Source organism: Aotus nancymaae, unplaced genomic scaffold (assembly GCF_030222135.1).
Source record: "Aotus nancymaae isolate 86718 unplaced genomic scaffold, 86718_ANA_hifiasm-v0.15.2.pri h1tg000067l, whole genome shotgun sequence".
Classification (NCBI taxonomy): Eukaryota; Metazoa; Chordata; class Mammalia; order Primates; family Aotidae; genus Aotus; species Aotus nancymaae.
In genome coordinates this window covers 14964553-14976613 of record NW_026988482.1, presented here as the reverse complement: position 1 = coordinate 14976613, position 12061 = coordinate 14964553, and the positions used below count along the sequence as shown (strand labels likewise).

At 44.8% G+C, this 12061-nt stretch overlaps 1 long non-coding RNA gene across 2 annotated transcripts in view; it reads left to right on the top strand.

Moving 5' to 3' along the window:
- LOC105714828 (uncharacterized) overlaps window positions 1-12061 on the top strand; it is a 53297-nt gene that overhangs the window by 37787 nt on the left and 3449 nt on the right. The window lies entirely within an intron of this gene.

The window sequence follows — 12061 nt, the reverse complement described above, 5'->3', positions numbered from 1 at the left end:
ATAATACCACCCACCTCATTAGGGTGTTGTGAGAATGAAAGGCAACGTACATAAGGCAGTTCTGGAAACATCACAGTGTTTCCAGAGCCCTTCCTGTGCCCAGGGGTCTGGGCAGCTTCACTGTGGGATGCTTTGCAGGTTCCTTGGTTTACAGGATTTGAAGTGAGTGAAGGCTCCCCGTTTCAGTGTTGTTTCTGGCCTCTGCAGTCAGATGCAGTAACGGAACTGGAGGTCCTGAGGAGTCACACCCAGGCCCAGGGGAAGCAGAATACAGGAATGGTGCCATCTCATAGGAACAGCTCTCCACCCCAAAACTGGAAGGCCGATTTTTTTTAAGCAGTTTTCAAATTGTTTTTGTTTCTGTCAGATGGTTGCCAGAATGGGCTGTGATCAAGGTTTCCATTGCCCATCCAGTAAACAGTTGTGGGGAGGAGAGTCCTGCCAGAGATTGGCAAGCCCCCCTCATCACAGACTCAGAGGTGAATGGTGATTTCTAAGCACAGGTAATGCTCACTCACACCAGGCTCTGGGCTGGAGTAGAGGCATGAGCGCTGCCTTGACTCCCAACAAGCTTGCCATGTCCAGTGGTGGGAGGGGAGATGATGGAGAATGCCCCCTCTTCCCCATTTCTTTCGTGGTTCCTATCTGAATCTAGAAGTTCAGCACCACCCCAGCAAGTCACTTCTCCAAATCCAGTTTTCCTCATTGTAAACTGGGGGTACCAACAACCCCCCTCACGTCAGGGTTCTTTCAAGAATGTACAGAGTGGCTGGGCGTGGTGACTCACAACGGTAATCCCAGCATTTTGAGAGGCTAAGGTGGGCGGATCAGCTGAGGTCAGGAGTTGGAGACCAGCTTGGCAAACACGGAGAAAACCGGTCTCTATTAAGAATACAAAAATTAGCTGGTCACGTGAGGTGGTGCGAGCCTGTAATCCCAGCTACTTGGGAGGCTGAGGCACGAGACCGCTTGAACCTGGGAGCTTGAGGTTGCAGTGATCGCGCCACTGCACCCTACCCTGGGCGACAGAGAGATTCTGTCTTAAAAAAAAAAAAAAAAAAGTACAGAGTGGGAGTCAGGAGCTTTGTAAAGCTGTTGCGTGGGCGCATTGTGTAAGCCTGCCAGGAAGGACTCCCTTTAGCATGTGTGTGTGCGTCTGTTCATTCGTTCATTCATTCATTCATGCATTTAGGCATGCATTCGACGTTATTCAGCACCTGGGTGAGACACACACTGAGATTCAATAAACTGCTGCTCAAAGTTGCGTCTAGACGTCCAAGGGTTAAGCCGCCGGCGCGGGCCCCTCTGCGTCCTCCTCCGCCCCCGCCGGGCGTGGGGAAGGCGGGAAGGCGGGAAGGCGGCGCGGCGGGTGCCAAAGTCGGAACCTGCTCGTCGGCAGCTCCTGGCGCTGCCTTGACTCGCAGCCAGGCCTGGCGCGGCCGCCGGCTGTGGAATGTGTGAGCGCCATGTGTCACCGCCCCAGACTGTGGGAAAACGCTGCTCCGCTCACCTCCCAGCAGCTGCCCCGCGCCCGCCCGGGCGGGAGCCGGGAAACAGGAGCCGCCTGCCGCGGAGGCCGCCCGGGGGCACTTCCGAGCGCGCGCCGCCTGCCTGGCCGCCCCCGCGCCCGCCGCGTCTCCCCGCCCACACCCCGCTGCCACCCGGCCCTGGGCGCCACCCGTGGAGCAGGCGGCAGGAGGAACAGCCCGGCACGGCCCTTTTCCTGCCCTTCACACCGCTTCTGCTTCTTAGGGGACGGTCGTCCACAGACCCAGGCCCCGTTGCGCGCGGCTGCCTTCGGAGCGCCGCCCTCCTCCCGAGCGGGGCCAGGGCGAGTGGCTGCAAGAGGCTGCGGTTTGGCCCCGGGAGAGGGGGCTTCCCCACTGGGGTTGTCTGACGCGAACGCCTTCCTGGCCCCAGCCGGGCGCCCCGAGGTCAGGCCCGGTGGTGAGAGAGCTCTGAACAGGAGGTCCTACGCTGCCTGCGCCCCCAAATCAGAAACAGTCTCCCCCGGGGCGAGGCAAGGGAGAGAAACGCCACCCCACGCGCTGCCGCCTCCACTACAGCCTAGAGCCTGGCTTGAGTGAGAATCACATGTGCTCAGACATCACCCAGGCAAGGTCTCTGAAGCCCAGCAGTGCGGGGAGACCTTCAAGGTCACCCTGCTGGGTGGCAGCAGAGCTCCTGTTGGAATCCACGCTCAGTGCAACTTCTGCCGAGCCCCAGCCCCAAAGACATGGCGCCCTTTCTCTGCAGCATGGTACCCCTCCTTGTGCTCCTGCCTCAGAGAAGTTGGGAATGGGCAGGTGGGGGTGGGGGCAAATCATGGGTCTTGGGACCCCAGCAACTTTGCCTAAACTCAGCATCATGCTGCTAGAGGTCCCACTCTGTCACCTCAGCCAGATTTTCTGGGGATGCACCGCCCGAGAGGTCTGGTTCGTGAAACCCTCATTGGATCCAGCCGTCTACCAGCACCCCTCATTTTTGCACCTTGTTCCGGCTTGTAAGCTCCTCTGTGGAAGCCTTCCCAGATTTGCCCAATCAGAGTGCTCCCCCTTTCTCCTGCGCCATTTGACTCTGGCTCCTGTTTATGGCATTTGTGGCTCCCTATAACTCATGGCCTACCTGTCCTCTCCTCCTTCCTGAGTTTCCTGAGGATAGAGACTGTGTTGTCCTCCTTTTTGTAGTCCACACAAATAATAGTTTGAGGGCTCTGCTTATGGCGCCTACTCTGTTGGCTGAATGTACCAGCAAATGAATGTTAGGCAGTTTACCACTGGCTAGGAATCTTACCAGATGTGTGACCTTGGGGACTTACTTAATCTAAGCTTCGGTTTTCTCATCTGTAAAACGGAGATCACCTGATATTGCGTCTAAAGTGACTTGTATAGTGGCTGACACAAAGCAGATGCTGTGTGTGCGTGCATGTGTGTGTGCGCGTGTGTGTATGAATGATTGCTAAAATACCATAGACTGGTGGCTTAAACAACAGTCATTTGTTTTCTCCTGGCTCTGGAGGCTGGGAAATCCAAGATCAAGATGCTGGCAGCATAGATTGCTAGTGAGAGTGCTCTTCCTGGAGCTGGGTATGGCTGAATGGGAAATACGTGTGAGAAGCTTGGGATATGGCCAGATTATGGAGGACTCTGAATGCTGGGTGTGTTTGAAGGGTTTTGAATGCTGAGTTTTTGCCGGATGTGCCTGGAAGTAGTTGCTGAAGGTGGTTTAAAAAATTTTTAATGTATTTTAATTTTTAAGTTTTGTGGGTACATAGTAGGTGGTATATATTTATGGGGTACATGAAATATTTTGATACAGGCATGCAATGCATAATAGTCACATTGGGTAAATAGAGTGTCTATCACATCAAACATTTAGCATTTGTGTTACAAATAATCCAGTTATGCTCTTTTAGTTATTTTTAAACGTATGATCAAATTATTTTTTACAAGGCCGGGCACAGTGGCTCATGCCTGTAATCCAGCGCTTTGGGAGGCTGAGGTGGGCGGATCACCTGAGGTCAGGAGATCGAGACCAGCCTGACCAACATGGAGAAACCCTGTCTCTACTAAAAACACAAAGTTAGGCAGGCGTGGTGGTGCATGCCTGTAGTCCCAGCTACTTGGGAGGCGGAGGCAGGAGAATCACTTGCACCCGGGAGGCGGAGGTTTCAGTGAGCCAAGATTGCGCCATTACACTCCAGCTTGGGCAACAAGAGCGAAACTCTGTCTCAAAAAATATATGTATATTATTTTTTTATGATAGTCACCCTGTTATGCTAGCAAATACTACGTATTATTCATTCTATTTTTTGTACCCATGATCCATCCCCACTCTCCTATCAACCCCGTCATTACCCTTCCCAGCCTCTAACAGCCATCCTTCTATTCTCTATCTCCATGAGTTCACTTATTTTAAATTTTAGCTCCCACAGATAAGTGAGAACATGTGAAGTTTGTCTTTCTGTGCCTGGCTTATTTCACTTAACATAATGTCCTCCAGTTCCATTCATGTTTTTGCAAATGACAAGATCTCATTCTTTTTCATGGATGAATAGTATTCTGTTGCATATATGTACCATGTCTTCTTTATCTATTTAACCACTGATGGACACTTAGGTTGCCTCCATAGCTTGGCTATTGTTACTAATGCTGCAATAAACATGGGAGTGCAGGTGTCTCTTCGATACACTCATTTCCTTTCTTTTGGGTATATACCTCAGAGTGGGATTGCTGAATTGTATAATAGCTCTATTTTTAGTTGTTTGAGGAACTCCAAACTGTTCTCCATAGTGGTTGTACTCGTTTACATTTCCACCAACAGTGTACTAAAGTTCCCTTTTCTCCACGTCATTGTCAGCATTTGTTATTGCCTGACTTTTGGATAAAAGCCCAACTGGGGCAGCTGCAATTATACATTTATCTCATTGCAGTCTTGATTTGCATTTTTCTGATGATCAGTGATGTTGAACATCTTTTTGTATATCTGTTTGCCGTTTATATGTCTTCTTTTGAGAAATGTATATTCATATCTTTTGCCCATTTTAAGATTATTAGACTTTTTTTTTCTTATAAAGTGGTTTGAACTCCTTATTTATTCTGGTTATTAATTCCTTGTCAGATGGTTAGTTTGCAAATATTTTCTCCCATTCTGTGGGTTGTCTCTTCACTTTGTTAATTGTTTCCTTTGCTGTGCAGAAGGTTTTAATTTGATGTGATTCCGTTTGTCCATTTTGCTATGGTTGCTTTGCTTTTGAGGTATTACTCAAAAAATCTTTGCCCAGTCCAATGTCCTGGAGAGCTTTCCCAATGTTTTCTTTTGGTAGTTTCATAGTTTGAGGTCTCAGAGTTAAGTCTTTAATCCATTTTGATTTGATTTTTGTATATGCAACAGACAGGGGTCTAGTTTCATTCTTTTGCATATGGATATCCAGTTTCCCCAGCAACATTTATTGAAGAGAATGTCCCTAATGTATGTTCTTAGCACCTTTGTCAAAAATGAGTTCACTGTATATGTATGAATTTGTTTCTGGGTTTTCTGTTCTGTTCCATTGGTCTATGTGTGTCTGTTTTTACGCCATACCATGCTGTTTTGGTTAATACAGCTCTGTAGTATAATTTAAAATCAGGTAACGTTATTCCTCCAGTTTAGTTCTTTTTGCTTATGATAGCTTTAGCTATTTTGGGTCTTCTGTGGTTCCATATAAATTTTAGAATTGTTCTATTTCTGTGAAGAATGTCATTGGTATGTTGATAGGGATTCCCTTAAGTCTATAGATTGCTTTGGATAGTATGGACATTTTAACAATATAGATCATTCCAATCAATGAACATAGAATATCTTTCCATTTTTTGTGTGTCTTCTTCAATTTCTTGCATCAATGTTTTACAGTTTTCATTATAGAGATCTTTCACTACTTTAGTTTATTCTTAGGTATTTTATTTGTAGCTATGTAGATGGGATTACTTTCTTGATTTCTTTTTCAGATTGTTCCCTGTTGGCATATAGAAATGCTACTGATTTTTGTATGTTGATTTTGTATTCTGCAACTTTACTGAATTTGTTGATCAGTTCTAATAGTTTTTTGGTGGAGTCTTCAGTTTTTCCAAATATAAGATCATATCATCTGCCAACAAGGATGGTTTGACATATCCCTTCCAATTTGGAAACTCTGTATCTCTTCCTCTTGTCTGATTGATATAGCTAACACTTCCAGTACTATGTTGAATACAGTAGTGAGAGTGGACATCTTTGTCATGTTCCTGATATTAGAGGGAAGGCTCTCAGTTTCTCCCCATTCAGTGCGATACTAGCTATGTATCTGTTGTGTATGGTTTTTATTATGCTCCTTCTACACCCGGTTTTTTGAGGGTTTTTATCATGAAAGGATGTTGAATTTTATCAGATGATTTTTCAGCACCAATCGAAATGATTGTATGGCTTTTGTCCATTCTGGTGATATGATGTATCATATTAATAGATTTGTGTACGTTGAACCATCCTTGCATCCCAGGGATAAATCCCACTTAGTCCTCAGGAATGATCTTTTAAATTTGTTGTTGAATTTGGTTTTCTAGTATTTTGTTGAGGATTTTTACATCAATATTCATCAGAAATATTGGTCTGAAGTTTTCTTTTTTTAATGTGTTTTTGTCTGGCTTTTGGTATCAGGGTTATACTGGCCTCATAGAATAAGTTTGGAAGTATTCCCTTCTCCTCCATTTTTTGGAATAGTTTGAGTAGGAATGGCATTAGTTCTTCTTTAAATGTTTGGTAGAATTCAGCTGTGAAGCCATCAGATCCTAGACTTTTTCTTTGCTGGGAGACTTTTTGTACAGGTTTGATCTCATTGCTTATTGTTGGTCTGTTCGGGTTTTGGGTTTCTTCATGATTCAATCTTGGTAGGTTGTATGTGTCTAGCAATTTATCCATTTCTTCGAGATTTTTCAATTCATTGGCTTATAGTTGCTCACAGTAGCCACTAATGATCCTTTGAATTTCTGAGGTATCAGTTGTAAGTAAATCCTTTTCTATGATATGGTAACAGTAAGGCTTTGAAAATGCTTCTTATGGGTGCAAGATACAGGAAATGCAACTCTAGTTTTCAGATAAGGGTACTGAGGTTGGGAAAATCAAGTGACCAGCCCAAAGTCACACAGCAGGTTAGTGGGGGCCAGGATCAGATATAGCACGTTCTGTCTCCACAGTGGACCCTCCTACCCCACCTTCCATTGCCGACCTTGACCCTTGAGTACTAGGTGGGGAAAGGAGCTCAAGGAAGGTCCAGTGGATTGCTGGGCCTAAGAGCAGAAGCAAAAGCCACCTGGAGCCTACAGCAACATCCGGAAGAGAACCCTGACCTGGCTGGGACAGGATCAGCCCACGTGAAACTGTTAGAGAGCAGTGGGTAGTGGATCTGAATGGAGTTCTGAGGAATGGGGGATTTAGAATAAATAGGCAGGAAGAAATAAGAGTATATTATATCTGTTTGGGTATTTTGGTTACCATTATCATGGCTGTTTAAGATGACTCCCTGTGCCATACATTTAAGCTAATGTTTTAAATGGTAATGCATCAAATTTGACCAAAGTCTGAAGTACTGCAAACAATATGGCAGCACAGACAGAATGGCTAAAAGATATTGTCTAGGAGCAGTGGATTTGCTGATAAGACAAACTTCATGCGGCTGACTTATTGGTTAACTAACCATTGTCTAGATGAAGAAACTGAGGCGTGGAAAGAATAAAAACTGCCTGAAGCCACACAGATGGTAGGTGGTAGAGCTGGTTGACTGTGGCTCCATCTGGCTTCAATATCTGTACTCTTGCCACCCCTGACGCTGACGCTGGGTTTGTGTGGCACTTGGATATCGGGTATCCATGTGGCAACTATATTTTCCAAGCCCCAAATAGGGACACGTGGTCTGACAAGTGTGAAGGTACTTATGGGGCAAGAGACTAAAAGGTTTTAAATTAGGCCCGTCCCAGCAAATCCAGGACATCTGGTCATCATAGATATCCAGGGGCTGCCCGCAACCCTGGCACGAGGAAGGCTTTTGCCATTTAATACTCTTTCCCATCTTGAATGCCCGAGGTCTATTTTTTGGTTTAAGCACATGCCACAGACAAGTGGGAGACATTTAAAAAGATCAAACAGCTGGAGGGAGATTGCAAGGGACATTCTTTTTAGGGAAGCCGTAGCAGGGGAGAGGGCAGGAGAGGGCAAGGAAGTGGCAGAGGGTCAGAAGAATAACTCACGGGTTCTAAATCCCAGGACGTGTAGGGCATTATGAGCTGAGGTCAGGTTAGGGCTGGGGACTTTTCATCAGTATCAGGCCTATAGCTACCCACTTCGTCTCTCCCTTCCTCTTTCCTCATCTCTCCTTGTTCTTTTCTCATTGTGAACTCTAACTGCTCCCTCCTGACTCTGACTTAGAGTAGAAGGGGCTGCAGCTGGCCTGAGGCACCGCAAGGAGTGGGCGGCTGGTTTCTGTGGAGTGGAGAGAGCTTACTGAGGAGCTACGTGACTGCGCTGAACCTGTGTCTGTAAAGTGGGCCCAGCAATAACAGCTTACTGTAGAATTATAGAAGGCAGGATGTAAAACTGTCCTATAGACGATAAAGAATTGGACACATGTGGTGCTCAGTTTTGTATTCAGTGGGAGTTGGGGTCAATGTTATGTTGATATTGTTAGAATAAATGGCAGTCTTAGGAGCATTGATCAGGAGAGGCCTAACAGCAGTGATTTGAGGTTGTGTGTTTGCCTCATTTGAAATGGCACAGTTGCCTGCTACTTCACAATTGTAGGGAGAATAAAGGAGAAGTGAGGTGCCATGTGGGTACGTGTGCATGTTTCTGTGTGTGTGTGTGTGTGTGTGTGTTTAGAGAGAGAGGGTGTTTCTGTGTGTGTGTGTGTTTAGAGAGAAAGGGTGTTTCTGTGTGTGTGTGTGTGTGTGTGTGTTTAGAGAGAGAGAGAAAGGGAGGTACAATCTGGCATTTGTTAGAAATCGCACAATCATAGAATATTAGGAACAAGCCTTAAAGAATCTATCCTCGCAGGCCGGGCGTGGTGGCTCATGCTTGTAATCTCAGCACTTTGGGAGGCCAAGGTGGGCAGATCACCTGAGGTCAGGAGTTTGAGACCAGCCTCACCAACATGGAGAAACCCCGTCTCTGCTAAAAATACAAAATCAGCCGGGCATGGTGGTACATCCCTGTAATCCCAGCTACTTGCAAGGCTGAGGCAGGAGAATCACTTGAACCCAGGAGGCAGAGGTTGCAGTGAGCCAAGATCGCACCATTGCACTCAAGCCTGGGCAACAAGAGCGAAATTCCATCTCAAAAAAAGAAAAAAAAAAATCTATCCTCTTCACTCCATAGACAGGGACACTAAAGCTCAGACAGAAAAAGGTGAATTTTCCAAGGTCAGTCACTAGTCACTCAGGGGCCACACTGGGCATGGTCTCTAGGTCTTCTGGTTCAAGTCCAAGGCTTCCACTGTGAGGCCATGCTCAGCCCCTGTCATACAAACCGTGATATTCAAGGAACAGTGGAGGGTCATTGGGACAGATGTGATCTTTAGTGTCAGAGACTTCCAGACTATTTGGGAAGGCCACACCTATAACCATGACCTCATCAAAGATGAGCCTGTAACAGTACTGACTGGGATGTGAGATCCAGGGATATAGCTCAGGGACCTGTGAGAATTTAGGTGCAGTAACAGCCATCTAGGCCTGGATGGTCGGGGAAGACTTGAGGAAATGGCTGGAGGAGTGGACATGGACAGTTAGAATAACAAAAAGCCAGCAGTTAAGTAACATTTCCTTCAAATGATGTTTTTTTTGCTCCAATTCTTGCTGAGAGGTGGTGGTTTGGGATTTTACCAGCATCTCTATTTGGAATTTAAATGTACCAGTACTTTGCTTTCCCTGAAAAGCCTAAGTTATAAATTGATAGCTTCTAAAACCTTTTCGAAGGGTTAAATGTCTGTTGAAAAAGAGAAACTCAGTTAATATCTACTTCTTAATCAGCCCAAGGTGCTGGAAAAAAAAAGGCCATTCACCTAACGGTTAGCAAAGCCAATATGTCATTCTGGCATGTTCACCTACTGTGCTTTTTAAGGCATTATTCTTCCACACCGTTTCAAAACCATTATTCTTCCACACTGTAGTTTCTGTTGGAAAGAACCAATTACGTCTTGACCTACCATATGCAATGGGATATCCTTGACATTACTTATCCGGTTTTCCTTCTCATTTGGAAACTTGGCGGGAAGCCTCTGGAATGGTGGTGGGAATCTTCATTTATTCATCTCTACACCCTTGATAGCACCTCCCATGAGTCCTTGCCCAGAGCTGGCCCTGAGGAATCTTTTGTTGGATTTGAAATGATGATCATATCAGGTTAATTTCCAACATTAGCCATAAAAATTGGCTAGAGTTCAAAGCTGTGGCATGTCCAAGTTGCTGCCAAACCTCTTCCTCATTCCCTCCCACCTGCCAGCCTCGAGTTGTGAGCAACTGAATTTATCAGCTGTGAAACTGGTTGCACTAATACCTCAGAAGAATCTTCAATATAAGCCGTATTGCATAATGGGGCTTACTGAGGAAGGTGACTGGGTCTCACTCATCTTGGAACCTTTATGCTTAGCCCAGTGCCTGCCTGGCATGTAGAAAGTACTCAATAAATGTTTATTGGATTAGACAGAAGTTTTCTAATTTCTTAGAAATTAGAAAAACATTTTCATTAGGTTACTTCTCCCTCCAAACTCAGACTACATATCATTATAGAAAAGAGAAAGGTGGGCGGGGGGTGGGTGGCAGGAAGAATTTCCTGCTCTGGAAAGTATACTATTAGCTCCTTTTTTCAAGTGGGCATTTCTGATCTGATACCTGTATTTCACACAAGAAATGACAACTTCCCTGATACTTCAAAGTCCTTTCTCTTATCTAGACTGATTTTTTTTAATTTAATTTTTTAAAGCGCAGACCTATCTTTGATCTATGCAGGGCAATGTATGTGGGTTGACAAGATGGTTTCCCTGTTTCTTCATTTAGGCACTTTCATCAGTATGTTCCTGCCTTGGCTTAGTCCTTAGATGATTTTTTTTTGTCCCTGAGTTTATCATAGACATTTACATTAGAGAACGTTTCTGCATCTTTCTGGGATTTTCATCTTTAGTTTATTAGAATAAGTCCCCTCTCCTTCTTTGGATGATAATTTTATTGAAGAACATCATCTGGGCCTGCATATTCATTCATGTGAATATTGACTAATACAGATGAACTTTACCGGAATGTAAATCCGGTGGCTGGAAGGCAAGATCAAAACCATTCCCCAAACAGAAATGTTAATCTTTCTATGGCCAGAGGAAATGCAGCAGCTTAAGGTGCAAGCAATTTCATGCATTTTTACGTTACGTAGAATCTTTTGTCTGTTTCCTATGGTTGAGATTATTTATAAGTAAGAGGTAAAGGCCAAAGGTCCCCAGCATTGCATGACCTGTTTAAATGTCAATCCTACCAAAGATGTTTAGAGAAATCACTGTTCTGACCGCAGTGTCAGCTAACACCACAGGGAGTGTTTCATCCACCTTAAATATGTCACCAGAGGTTGAGTGAAACTACATGCTTGCTTCCATTTATATGTATGGTCATTTGCCACTTAAGGGTGAAGGTACATTTTGGGAAATGCGTCGTTAGGTGATTTCATCATTGTGTGAACATCACAGGGTACACTTACACACACCTAGGTGGTACGACCTACTACACATCTACGTTATATTATATGCCCTGTGGCTCCCAGGCCACGAACTAGTACAGCATGTCATCTACTGAGTGCTGTAGACACCTACAACTCAATGGTAATTATTTGTGTATCTTGACATATCTAAAGATAGAAAAGGCACACTAAAAATATGATATTATAATCTTATGGGACTGCCATCATATATGAAGCTCATCGTTGACTGAACTGTTGTTATGCACCACATGATACTGTTTGTGTGTATGAGTACACATACATGCATACGTGTATGTAAAACCCGAGGTTTCAGTGAAGTGTGTATGTGAGGTGTGTGTGTGTGCATGATGTGTAGAGGGGAGATGGGTCTTGTAGATTCCTGCAAACCAGCAAAGGAGAAGCTTAAGTTCAATGAACACTTAAAATATGATAGACATTTACTTACAAAACAAACTCTAGATTTCCTCTGTATATCAAGGAATCAGTAGATCCTTCTATAAAGAAAACCTAAACCGTTTTTGATTTATAAGAGTGTTTGGACTTTCCCTGGGTACTTATGTCATTGGATCATATTTAGATGGAGGGCCTTGGAAAGTTTGGCATCTCTCATAGATGCCAACATGAGCGACTAATAGTACATAAAATAGCCTAGAGCCACTGGGGATTCAGACGGCTCCGGCCTGATCTCTTATCCTGACTTTCATACTTCCACCACCTTCCGCTCAGACCAGTCTCTTAGGCGAGGTCTAACACAAGCCAGTTCCAAAGAATGGGTATTATCCCTGGGTTAAATAAATATTTTATGTGATTTCTTTCAGTT